The sequence below is a fragment of the Phyllostomus hastatus genome, unplaced genomic scaffold (genome assembly GCF_019186645.2).
Source record: "Phyllostomus hastatus isolate PE091 unplaced genomic scaffold, TTU_PhHast_1.1 phas_contig_90, whole genome shotgun sequence".
In the NCBI taxonomy this organism is placed as follows: domain Eukaryota; kingdom Metazoa; phylum Chordata; class Mammalia; order Chiroptera; family Phyllostomidae; genus Phyllostomus; species Phyllostomus hastatus.
This window is the reverse complement of record NW_025333984.1, coordinates 1,220,988-1,233,063: the sequence shown is the minus strand read 5'-3', so window position 1 is coordinate 1,233,063 and position 12,076 is coordinate 1,220,988. Positions and strand designations below refer to the sequence as shown.

At 38.9% G+C, this 12,076-nt stretch overlaps 1 protein-coding gene across 1 annotated transcript in view; it reads right to left on the bottom strand.

The window, feature by feature from the left end:
* Positions 1-12,076, bottom strand: part of GPC3 (glypican 3) — a 430,866-nt gene that overhangs the window by 131,862 nt on the left and 286,928 nt on the right. The window lies entirely within an intron of this gene.

Below are 12,076 nucleotides of genomic sequence, written 5' to 3'. Positions count from 1 at the left end.
TTTTTATGCAATAAATGTCTAGTGGTAAACAAAAATAAAATACTTTTTTATTTTCTAAAGCAATGTTCCTGATAGAAAGGAAGTTAAAGAGTTCTTCGTCTCCAAGTCTGGCTTAAGTCTCTCCTAAGTTTTTGGAGACTCTGCTAGGGAATTTCCTGGCAGTGGAGTAATTATTCAATTCTGTCTCCAGGCTGAGAATGGATTGGTTTGATATATAGGCCTCTGGAGGAGCCAGAGGTCTGAATCTCATTTGGACACTTGTGGGAGTCCTGAGCCCAGAAATGCCTTCTTGGGGTTGTCCGTAAATCAGCCAAAAGAGGAAGACTGGTAGAAATTATTTTTTTGCTTTTAATGCCACTTTCCATTTTATTACTGTAAAACGATTCACTTCAACTAATGATTTAAAAGAGAGAGAGAGAGCTTATAATACACATCTTCACAAAGGCTCAGGTCACAGTAAAGCCAGGGTGGTGGACAGAACAACTCAAGAAAGCTTGTTGAGATTATATATATATAATTTATATATATATAAAACTCTTGATAAACCAATGGTTGTTTCCTGCTATGCTCAAACCCCCTCACAGACTACTCATGGCTGGGCTCTGTCAATTTCCAAAGTAAAGAGGCTGAATTCAGGGATCTGAAAATAAAAGTCAACATTATAGTTTCTCACAGAGGAAAAAGATGGGTTCAATTAATGCTAATAGGAGAGATGCTCTGTTTTACAAGGTAATAATACGGTTCCCAAGAGTGGAAACTGAAAGACTAAAAGCTGAGACTGAGTAATTCCACCCCCCATTCCATGAGGAAATGGAATATGGCATTAGTCTATAAGAAGTGATGGCTCTCTCTTTAATGAAAGAGTTTCCCTTAGGCCTTCTCCTACCTCCCAACTCTCACTAATGTAGCATATGGCAAGAAAAAATGAACTCATAGAAAAGCTTTCCAATTTGACTTCCCTAGAAGTTAAAAAAATAAAATAAAAGCACTCAGGACTTTTCCCAGCCTCTAAACTCTTGAAGTTTTCTTAGCTGACCATAAAGATCACCAAAAAACAGGAGAGGATTCAGTGTCTATCTAAATGTTACCGGGATGAGAGGCTGCAATAAAAGTAGGACCTCCCAATTTAGTATGGAAGGGTATTACTTGGTGGGGTCAAGATAAAAAGTCGAAGAAAACCACAAAGAATGTGAATAATGTGAACACAGTCGGGCCATTCTAGGTTCTAGAACTAGATTCCATTCAATCTAGATTCTAGATTCCATTCAAATTGTAGAACTCAGGGTAATCTCTTTGAAAGTTAAACAAGGTAACTTGGGTAAATAAAATGCCATCCTACTTTACAGGGTACCCATCACCACCACAGAATATACAAGATGGACCTATGTGTTTAAAAACATTGTTTCTGAATTCGTTATTTTGACTTTACAACACAGTTCCTTTAGCAACCATGCTATAATGGTTAGATTCTCAGACCAGGTCCTCAAAAATGAGTAGCAGCTAAGAGCCCCTGACTTTGGAATCTAAGCTATTTGAGTTACAAATGCCAACTGCTTCCTCACTTAGCAGTGAAACCTTAGGCAAATTCTAAACCTCTCTGAGTCTTCTTTTCATTATCTGTAAAATGAAGCTAATGATAAGTTGCTGTGATGAGTAAATGAGACAATGCATGTAGAATGTTTGGCATAGTACATAGCACAGAGTAATCCTGCCGCAATGTTAGCCATTTGGCAATTTACTACCATTACTATGAACCTATAGAATATAGTTATACTATGTATGTGAACTATACTATATTCCAGATAAATTTATGTATGAATTAGAATTAACCTTTTTCAAGTTCCAGATAACTTGATGTGTACAAGATAAAGAAATCTTTTATCTCTTATCTAAGGGGGCACTAAAATGTACAACCATGTTCTCTCCCATAATATTTTTCCTGATACTCTTTCTCAGCGAGTAGCTAGCCATTGGGCTGTGTAAACCACTGAACTAATCTAGTATAGCAGTTGGAATGGTCTTTGCCTGGTAAGAAGGTGGTGGGAGACTTTAGAAGGAACTGCATCTAAAAGTTAGGTGTAGAGCATCTGAGATGGAAGGCCAAGATGAAGTTGAGTTTAAAAGGGTAGATTAGTCATTAGTGATCAGGGAAATGTAAGTGAAAACCACAGTGAGATACCACTTCACCAGGATGACTACACTCATCGTCATCATCATCATCATCATCATCATAATGGCAGACAATATATATGATAAGGATATGGAGAAATTGGAACCCTCATACATTACTGGTGGGAATACATAATGGTACCCATGCTGTGGAAAACAGTTCGGTGGTTAAAGATAAGCATAGAATTACCATAAGATCTAGCAATTACACTACTAGGTATAACCCAAAATAACTAAAAGCAAATACTCAAATAAGCATAGTTACATACATGCTCACAGCAGTACTATTTACAATAGTCAAAAAGTGGAACCAGAGGTGTTCAACTGATAAAAGGATAAACAAATACATATTCTATATAATGGCATATCATTCAGCCTTAAAAAAGAAACCGAAGGTGAGCCTTGAAAACATTATGCTAAGTGAAAGAAACCAATCATGAATTACCACATATTATATAATTCCATGTACGTCAAATATCCAGAATAGGGAATTCTATAGAGACAGAAAGTATATTAGTGTTTGCCTAGGGCTAGGGAGGATGAGGGTTGGGGAATGATAGCTAAAGAGTATGGGACTTCCTCATGAGGTGATGAAAATGTTCTAAATTGAGACTTCTGGCCAAGATGGAGGCATAGGTGGATACACCATGCCTCCACACACAACTAAGATAGGGACAGCAACAATTTAGAGGCAGAATAACACCCAGAACTGATAGAGAATTTATCTGAATGGAAGTCAGACAGCGAAGAAGTTGAAATAGACCCATTCATCCAGACTGGTAGGAGGGGTGGAGACGAGCAACTGGGGGAGGGTTGCTGCGCAGAGAACAGGGAGAGTTGGGTGCATAAGGGAACCGGGAGTGCGGAAGGCATCTGGGGCATGCAAGATCGCAGCGGGTCGACCCTGAGTACGCAAGCAGCAGCTGGCAGACCCAGTGAGGTGGCAATTGTGGAGCAGGGCAGAGCGCGCAACCCAGGATTCCAGGGAAGGGACTGAGGTCCCATGGAGAATGGAGCTACCGGAGCTACCGCCTCCTCTCAACCCCGCCATCACATACAATGTCACAATCTAGAGACTGGGGTGCCCAGCCCTGGTGAACACCTAAGACTCCACCCCTCACCATGACAGGAGCAACCAGACCAAAAGAAGAGAGAGAGAGAGAGAGAGAGAGAGAGAGAGAGAGAGAGAGAGAGAGAGAGAGAGAGACATCTCAACCAGAAGAAAAGATCAATGCCCCAGGATTCATCCTTTTGAGTGACCAAGAGATAGCTAACCTATCAGATGCACAGTTCAAAACACTGGTGATCAGGAAGCTCACAGAATTGGTTGATTTTAGTTGCAAAGTAGATGAACAAATGCAGGTTACCATAAAAGAAATGAAGGAAAATGTACAGGGAACCAAGAGTGATGAGAAGGAAACTGGGACTCAAAACAATAGAGAGGACCAGAAGGAAGAAAGAAACAACCAAACAGGAAAGAATGGAGAAATAAGAATTCTAAAAAAAAAAATGAGGAGAAGCTTAGGAACCCCCAGGACATCTTTAAACATTCCAACATCCGAATTATAGGGGCACCAGAAGGAAAAGAGGTAGAGCAACAGATTGAACACGTATTTGAACAAATAATAAAGGAGAACTTCCCCAGTCGGGCAAAGGAAATAGACTTGCAGGAAGTCCAGGAAGCTCAGAGAGTCCCAAAGAAGTTGGACCCAAGGAGGAACACACCAAGGCACATCATCATTACATTAGCCAAGATAAAAATGAAGGAGAGAATCCTAGAAGCAGCAAGAGACAAGAGGACAGTAACCTACAAAGGAGTTCCCATCAGACTGTCAGCTGATTTCTCAAAAGAGATCTTATAGGAAAGAAGGGGCTGGAAAGAAGTATTCTAAGTCATGAAAGACAAGGACCTATATCCCAGATTACTCTATCCAGCAAAGCTTTAATTTAGAATGGAAGGGCAGATTAAGTGCTTCTCAGATAAGGTCAAGTTAAAGGAGTTCATCATCACCAAGCCCTTATTTTATGAAATGTTAAAGGAACTTATCTAAGAAAAGAAGATTAAAAAAAAACATGTATAGTAAAAGGACAGCAAACTCACAATTATGGACAACCACACCTAAAGCAAAACCAAAAGAAACTAAGCAAACACCTAGAACAGGAACAGAACCACAGAAATGGAAATCACATGGAGGGTTAGCAACAGGGGAGTGGGAGGAGGAGAGAGGGAGAAAAGTTGCAGAGAATAAGTAGCATAGATTGTAAGTAGAAAATAGACAGGGGAAGGGTAAGAATAGTATGAGAAATGTAGAAGCTAAAGAACTTATAAGTATGACACATGGACATGAACTAAAGGGGGGGAGTGGGTGGGAGAGGGTGTACAGGGTGGAGGGGAGTGAAGGGGGGAAATGGGACAACTGTAATAGCATAATCAATAAAATATATTTAAAAAATAAAAAATGTTCTAAATTGATTGTGGTGATAGTTACACAACTCTGAATATATTAAAAAAAACAGTTGAATTGTATACTTTAAATGGATGAATGATATGGTATGTGGATTACATCTCAGTAAAGTTGTTATAACATATAACCACCCCTCCAAAAAAAAAAGTCAAGAAGAATTGAAATATGTCTCAGAGAAAGAGAGGTTTCACTACTGAGAGAGGGATATCCCTTGGAACAATGGAAGGAGACAGTACAGGAGAGCTAGGAAAGAACCAGGTTTGGATGGACATGAAATAACATCATGGGTGAAGGGTGAGAAGAGAAATTTCTATGAGCTGCAACTGCAGCATGACAAGAGCTATAATCAGTGTTTAAAATCTATTTTTTCCTTCAGATGAAGTTTGTTCATTTTCTTTCTCATCACAAAACAAATATATGCTCACTAAACATTTTCTATATTTAGAAAATATAGGAAGACAGGAAGGGATGAAAACATTATTCCTACCAGCCAGGGACAATCACTGTTCATATTTAGATATATTGCCTTCCAGGATTTTCTCTCTGGTGAAGTTTTTTATTTATTTCTCTAAAACCTTTTCTTCTTGATAGTGTTCTTCACTGAATTGTTTTTGATTTGTAGTGTATATTATTCCCATTAGGGCCTACTTAGAATTTAAGGTGGATTTAATTAGCGGAAAAGCCTCAGAATAATGAAATAAATGCAAGTTCTGAAATAATTTCCAGGGCCTGTGGGATGAGACAGTATTGGGTTCTGGCACAGCTAGCAGACTGGCCAGTGCTTTAGAGTTCCCAGGCAGTGTTACAGCGCAGCCCATTCCTTCATGCCAAACTTTCTACGTACTGTGAGAAAATAAACCTTGCTTTCCAAAAGAAAATGTGATTTTTTAAAAGAAATCCAGAAATACTACTTTTCAGGGTAGAAGAAAGACTTCTTAAACTGTTGGAGAGTTAATGAGTTTTTCCAAAGAGAGTGACAACAGGTGATAATGTCCTCTGGCACCACAGCTAGAAAGCAGTAGAGTGTGACAGGAGTAGTTTACCTCCTACCAAGTTTCCTGGGCCTCTCCCATTTCTTCTCTTCATTGTCCTTCCTTCCTAAACTTGTTCTGGGATGGGAATTAACTGGCTTTTATTTTTATCTTTTCTTAAATAGAGATTTATGGCCCCATCCTTACAATTTTAAAGCAGGTCAGTTGAATATTTCTGTTTCTCTCTTTAAATAAAGATAGCTAAAACCAAATTAAGTAACATTAATTACCCACATACGACTCAGTCGTGATTTCTTTTCTTTGTGCTAGTAACCCATGACAGACAACAATAGAATCTCCACCCATGAATTTATGTTTTCTGCTCAACTGAATTGTCGCTAGAAAAAAAAAAGATAGAAAGTTTGGATAATTAGGTGCCCAGGATGAGAAAAACAATTTTGTTGGAAGGAACGTTCTTTGATTCCAATTCCACTTTATTCTAATACATACATACCAAACAAAGCATTTGACATATAAATAGTGGAGCCTATGGCTCTCACTTAGGACAAACCAAACACTTGCTTACAGCAGTCTGTGCAGGAAAAAAAGAGTCTCTTCATAGAGGTTTCCATTCAATATGTTAAATGTGGAACTAAAGGACGGGGCCCCTTTGCATGCATGAACCATTTTGAAATATTGCATCTGGGTGCACGTGATCCTCCCTGGAGGGCTCTCATCATTCTCGAGAGACCTGTTCTCGGGTTGTGAGGGAGGGGATTCTCTTTGCTTTCTTGCAATGATTTGCTTGGGCAGGCATCAAAGCAGCACTAATTGGAAACCACTAAAAGTAAAAACAGCCTTTCATCCCCTAGTGCAGATCCTGAACTTTTCTCCTTTACCATTAAGCCTCCTTTTTTCTTAACATAAAGTAATATGAGTTCACTATTTTTTTCTAAATTAAAAACACAGAAAAGCACATAAACTAAAATAATTATAATTGAAATGATGTAGGATCATGCTTAGTACTGCTGCAAAGAACCTTTCACAGTCTTACCCTAAACTATAATTTTCTACCATTCCAGACACTAGCCTGTACTTTTTCTTATACTGTTCCTTTTGCCAGCAACACTCTTTCATTCCTCTGTCTGTTGAATTTCTACTAGTTCCTCAAGGCCCAGCTCAAAAGTTATGGTACCTTTTCCAAGAAACTTTTCTTGACTCACAGGAGAGCTGTTACTTCCCTGCCTGTGATGCTGCCACCCCTTTGTACATAGCTGTTTGGGCACTTGCCTCTAATGTATGAAAACTATTCATTTGTGTGTCTGTCTTCCTAACTAGGCTAGGAGGAGCTCCTCCTATTCATCAGAGCCTAATCCTTACACAATGCATAGCATATAGATGGTGTTGACAAATGTTGAAAGAAGTAGCGTCCAATTTAGAGTAGAATGACTTGTACCAGACCCGAAACTCATTGATTCACTCAGGACATACTTTGTTGTTTTGTTCAGAGGATGGAAAGCACCACTGAACTTACAAAGCTGCCTAGCCAAACCAGAGCAACAATCTGAGAGGGAGTGGGAGTTACCATTGATTTGGACCAGGGAGCTGAGATCAGCTTTTGTTCTTTTCTTTCGAGGTCATTTACTAGTGTCATCTAATCTATTGCCCCTACAGACTAAGCCAGAGGGAAAGGGGAGGAGGGGGAGTACAGGAAGAAGAAGGCTGGAATACACAGATGTAATTTCACAAGGGTGGAGGGACTATGTGACTTTCTCACAGGTCAGCAGTTGGGCCAGAAGCTTGGTATATAGATTTTGAAAAGGGAAAGATATTGCTCATGTGTTCTACTGAACTTTATGAGGGATATGCAAATGACAAGGTAAACAGTATCCTAAGGGAAGTAGTGAAAGAGACATTCAAAGGCTGATATATGAGATGTGCTGAAAATATTAGAGTTGAAAAGGGCTATGGAAATCTCATTTCTTCTATTCTGAATGTGCTATTGTACATCTCATCCTATCCTGTTTTAAATCTGATGACAGATATTTTAAATATTTATACCTTAAAAAGATGCAGAGTCTTATATGTAGGCCATCAGCTGAATTTAAAATTGCCTTTAAATTGAACTAAGGTATTTCTAAGATTAGTTGTGTGTTGCAAACTACCCAGTTGGGGGCAGACAAAACAAACACATGACTTCTGAATGCTACCAAAGGAATCCTGTGTTTCTTTGTGTGTTGTTATTTTTAATAAGGCAACAGGCTTTTCAACTCATAATCAGATTCAGACGGCTTGCTCACAACATGCACAGACTGAATGCTACAATAGGGTTTCTTTCCAATTATCATATTTTTAACCACAGAGGATGGAGCTTGGGCATGGGTGTGAGGGTTGCTGGAAGCACATACATTTTTCTGGACAGTGTAAAATGCTGTGCATAACATACTGAGACGTTTATGAAAGCACTAACACTGCCAAAACAAGCCCTCCAATAACATCAGATTGCAGGGGGCAGTGCATTTAGCCAGGGATCATCTTAATCTCCAGTTCTTTCCTTTCCCTAAGAGGGTTTACAATGCCTATTTGAGGGAGTTAAATGAAATCAGACACTCTTTTGCTGTTTTGTTTTCTTATTCTGCCAGAAAGTTCACAAAGAATGGCTCCACAACAGACTCTAATGCTTCATTTTACTAAAATGATGAGAAGCATCATGGGTCAGGCTCATGTTTCCAACATCCAAATGAGCCCTGCCTGACTACCACTTGCTCCAGTCAACAGGTTTTGGAATTTTTTCTTCTCTTCTCTTCTCTTCTCTTCTCTTCTCTTCTCTTCTCTTCTCTTCTCTTCTCTTCTCTTCTCTTCTCTTCTCTTCTCTTCTCTTCTCTTCTCTTCTCTTCTCTCTTCTCTTCTCTTTCTTTCTCTTCTCTCCCTTTTCTCTTCTCTTCTCTCTCTTTTCATTTCATTAACAAAAAGTCCACAAATGAATATAAATGAAGTCTCAAATCTCAGTGACCAGCCAAGAACCCCCTGATCAATTTATTTTTCCCTGGAGGTATGAACACCCACAGAGTCCTCCATGTCCCTCCACAGAGCTCAAGATAAAAGCCATGGCAGCAGGGCCTCGATGAATCTCTTACTTACTTAAAAATGTATTCAGGTTGTCCTGGCTGGTGTGGCTCAGTGTGGCTCAGTGAACTGAGTGCTGGCCTGTGAACCAAATCTCTGGTTCAATTCCCTGTCGGGTCACATGCCTGGGTTGTGGGCCAGGTCCCCAGTAAGGGGCACGTGAGAGGCAGCCACACATTGATGTTTCTCTCCCTCTCTTTCTCCCTCCCTTCCCCTCTCTCTAATTCTTTTTTTTAACTTTTTTTAAAGCTTTTATTTATTTATTTTTAGAGAGGGAAGGGAGGGAGAAAGAGAGAGAGAGAAACATTAATGTGTGGTTGCTGGGGGCCATGGCCTTGCAACCCAGGCATGTGCCCTGACTGGGAATCAAAACTGCAACACTTTGGTTCACAGCCTGCGCTCAATCCACTGAGCTATGCCAGCCAGGCTCTCTCTCTAATTCTTAAAAAAAAAAAGAAAGGAACAAAGACCCTTTAAGTATCCAGGTTGACAAGGTAATCTCAAAATGGGACCAGGGTTAGGGTGTTTACTTTGAAAAAGCTCTACCTGTGATTCTGTTACAAATCCATATACCACCTCCTCCATGACACTTTCACTGTAACTCCCTGGGCAGACTCTCTTTCTCCATAGGCTGCCTGTATATACACTGGACATTCTTTTGTATTTACAAAACTGTTTTGGAATTATTTGCATTTAAGTCCATTTTCACATCACACTGATTTGGAGAGCAAAGGCTGTGTCTTGATTTTCAGTGCCTAGTGTATATATGCTGGCACATAATAGGTGTTACCTAAAATTCATTTATATAATGATATAAATATAATACAAATATACATTATTATATTTATAAATATATTACACTTATAATTTATATTTTATTTATACATACTTAATATATTATGTTATATAAATTATTTGCTTCAGTCTAATGTGCAAGGGGTTTCTACCACTTGAAGATCGATGGCAGGTTAATTCCTCGGGTGATTTAGACTGAATGAAAGCAATGGCAAACTATAGAAAAAGGACAGTTAGGAGCTAAAGAGATCCTGGGAAAATGGCCTAATTTTGTCTTTTTAGAAAAACAAAAACTTGCCAAAGAACCCCATGCTATAGGGATATGGTTCTCAAACAGTTTGGTGCCAGGAACCTGTGGTGGTTTTTAAAGATGTCCACAAATCCTTTGATACTATGTCTTTCAAGATGTGGGGCTTAATTTCCCTCCCCCTTGAATGTGAACTAGAATTTGCGACTTGCTTGTAACAAACCGAGCATGTCAGAACTGAGAGTATGTCAACTTCTGAGACTGGCTCATAAAACACATAACACCTTCCTCCTTGCTCTCTCCTATGGATCACTTATTGTGGGGAAGCCAGAGGCCATGTTGTGAGGATACTCATGAGGTCCATGTAGTGAGGAACTAAAGCCTCCTTTCAACAACCAGCACAAACTTGCTAAATGTGTAAGTGAGCCACCTTGAAAGCAGATCCTCCAGCTGAAATCAACACTCAGATGACTGCCAGCCCCAGGCAACATCTTGACTGAAATATCTCTAGAGACTCAGAACCACCTAGCTAAGCAGTTCCCAAATTACTGACAGACTGTGAGATAATGAATTTGTTTGATTTAAATCACAGTTTTGGGATAATTTGTTATACAGCACTAGATACCTAATACAACCCTTTAACACTTAAAATTGTTGAGGACCTCAAAAGACCTTTTGTTTATGTAATATATATCAATTGATATTTACTGCTTTATATATTAACACACAGAAAGAATTTAATTTTAGTATTAACTTAAAAATAACAATGAGACATTATATGTTAATATAAATAATGTTTTAATGAAAAAAGTAATTTTGCTTTTTAAAATATTTTATTTATTTAATTTTAGAGAGAGGGATGGGAGGGAAAATGAGAAGGAGAGAAACATTGATGTGAGAGAGAAATATCAATCGGCTGCCTCTTCTACACACCTGGACTGAAGACTAAAAAACCCACAATCCAGGCAGGTGCCCTGACCAGGAATCAAACCAGAGACCTTTCACTTTGCGGGATGATGCCCAACCAAATGAGCCACACCACTTAGGGCTGAAAAGTGATGTTGTTTGTGCATTTTTGCAAAATACCTTTACTGCCTGTCTTAATAGGAGACAGATAAATTCTTCCATTGGCTTCTGCATTTAATCTGTTGTAATACGTTGTTTTGGTTGAAGTATATGAACAAAAGCCAGCTTCGCACATATATGCAATTAGCAAAAGGCTGGTCACACCAACCTCCTGAAAGGGTCTGTGGGACTCCTTGAGTCCTATAATCACACTTGAAAACTTCTGCTACAGGGACACTAGGAATCCATTAGTTTGGAAATCAATAAAAGAAAAGGAAATGGGACTTCTTGACATGGTTCTTTGAAGGACTCTCTCTCAAGCAGCCTTATTGCCTTCTCTCACTCTGAACTTTATCATATATGACTAGAGATTACCATTTCAAAACCTCCTGTGGTAAATGGATGTGAATGGAATAATTTACCCCAAATCTGAGATGTTACTTATTTTGTCTCTTCATTTTCCATCTGTAGGCCAGTCTCTCTCTATGTCCTCAAAGTCATGAGGAAGTAGAACTCATGTCTAGCTATTCTTGAGCCAGTCGCAGGGTTGGCTCCATGTGCATTGCTTTGGGGTAAGGTAGTTCTCCTAGATTTGTGTTGGGCTTCCTATCAAATTTCTGTGACTTATGAGTAAACATGAAACAAGAACAGGAAAGGAGGGAATCTCGATGTGGTGTGGAGGAATGAAGAGAATAAGGAACAAACTTTAATTCAGTCCCTTGACTGCTATTTTAATAAATAGGAACCAATTCCTTCATTTTATCATTCTTAAAAGAGTGTGTAGAGTTTGCAGTGTGTGTGTATACACATGAGTGTGTGTGCACCATTTTCTCTGTGGTGAACACATCCTGGACTCACCATTAATAATGGGAAAAGCCACAAACCAAACCATCAGAGATCAAATCTCTGATTTGAGCATTGTGAGATCAAATCATAACAACAACAAAAATAACACAGCATGGCATTGTGAGATCAAATCATGACAAAAATATTTTATCAATAAAATTCTTGATTACAGAAGTCCATTCCACCCTGGCTTGCTGTACTGAATAGTTACATATGGTAAAATTACATGTACATATGGCTTGGATATAATACAATATCTTTTTCCTTTAACATTGACAGATGACAGAATTTAATTAACTAAACACTCTACTCAGAAGGACTAAATAACATGTATTTAAGAAGCTTCACTCCAGTGGTTTTTTACCTTAAAACACAATTGCTAATTGTACACT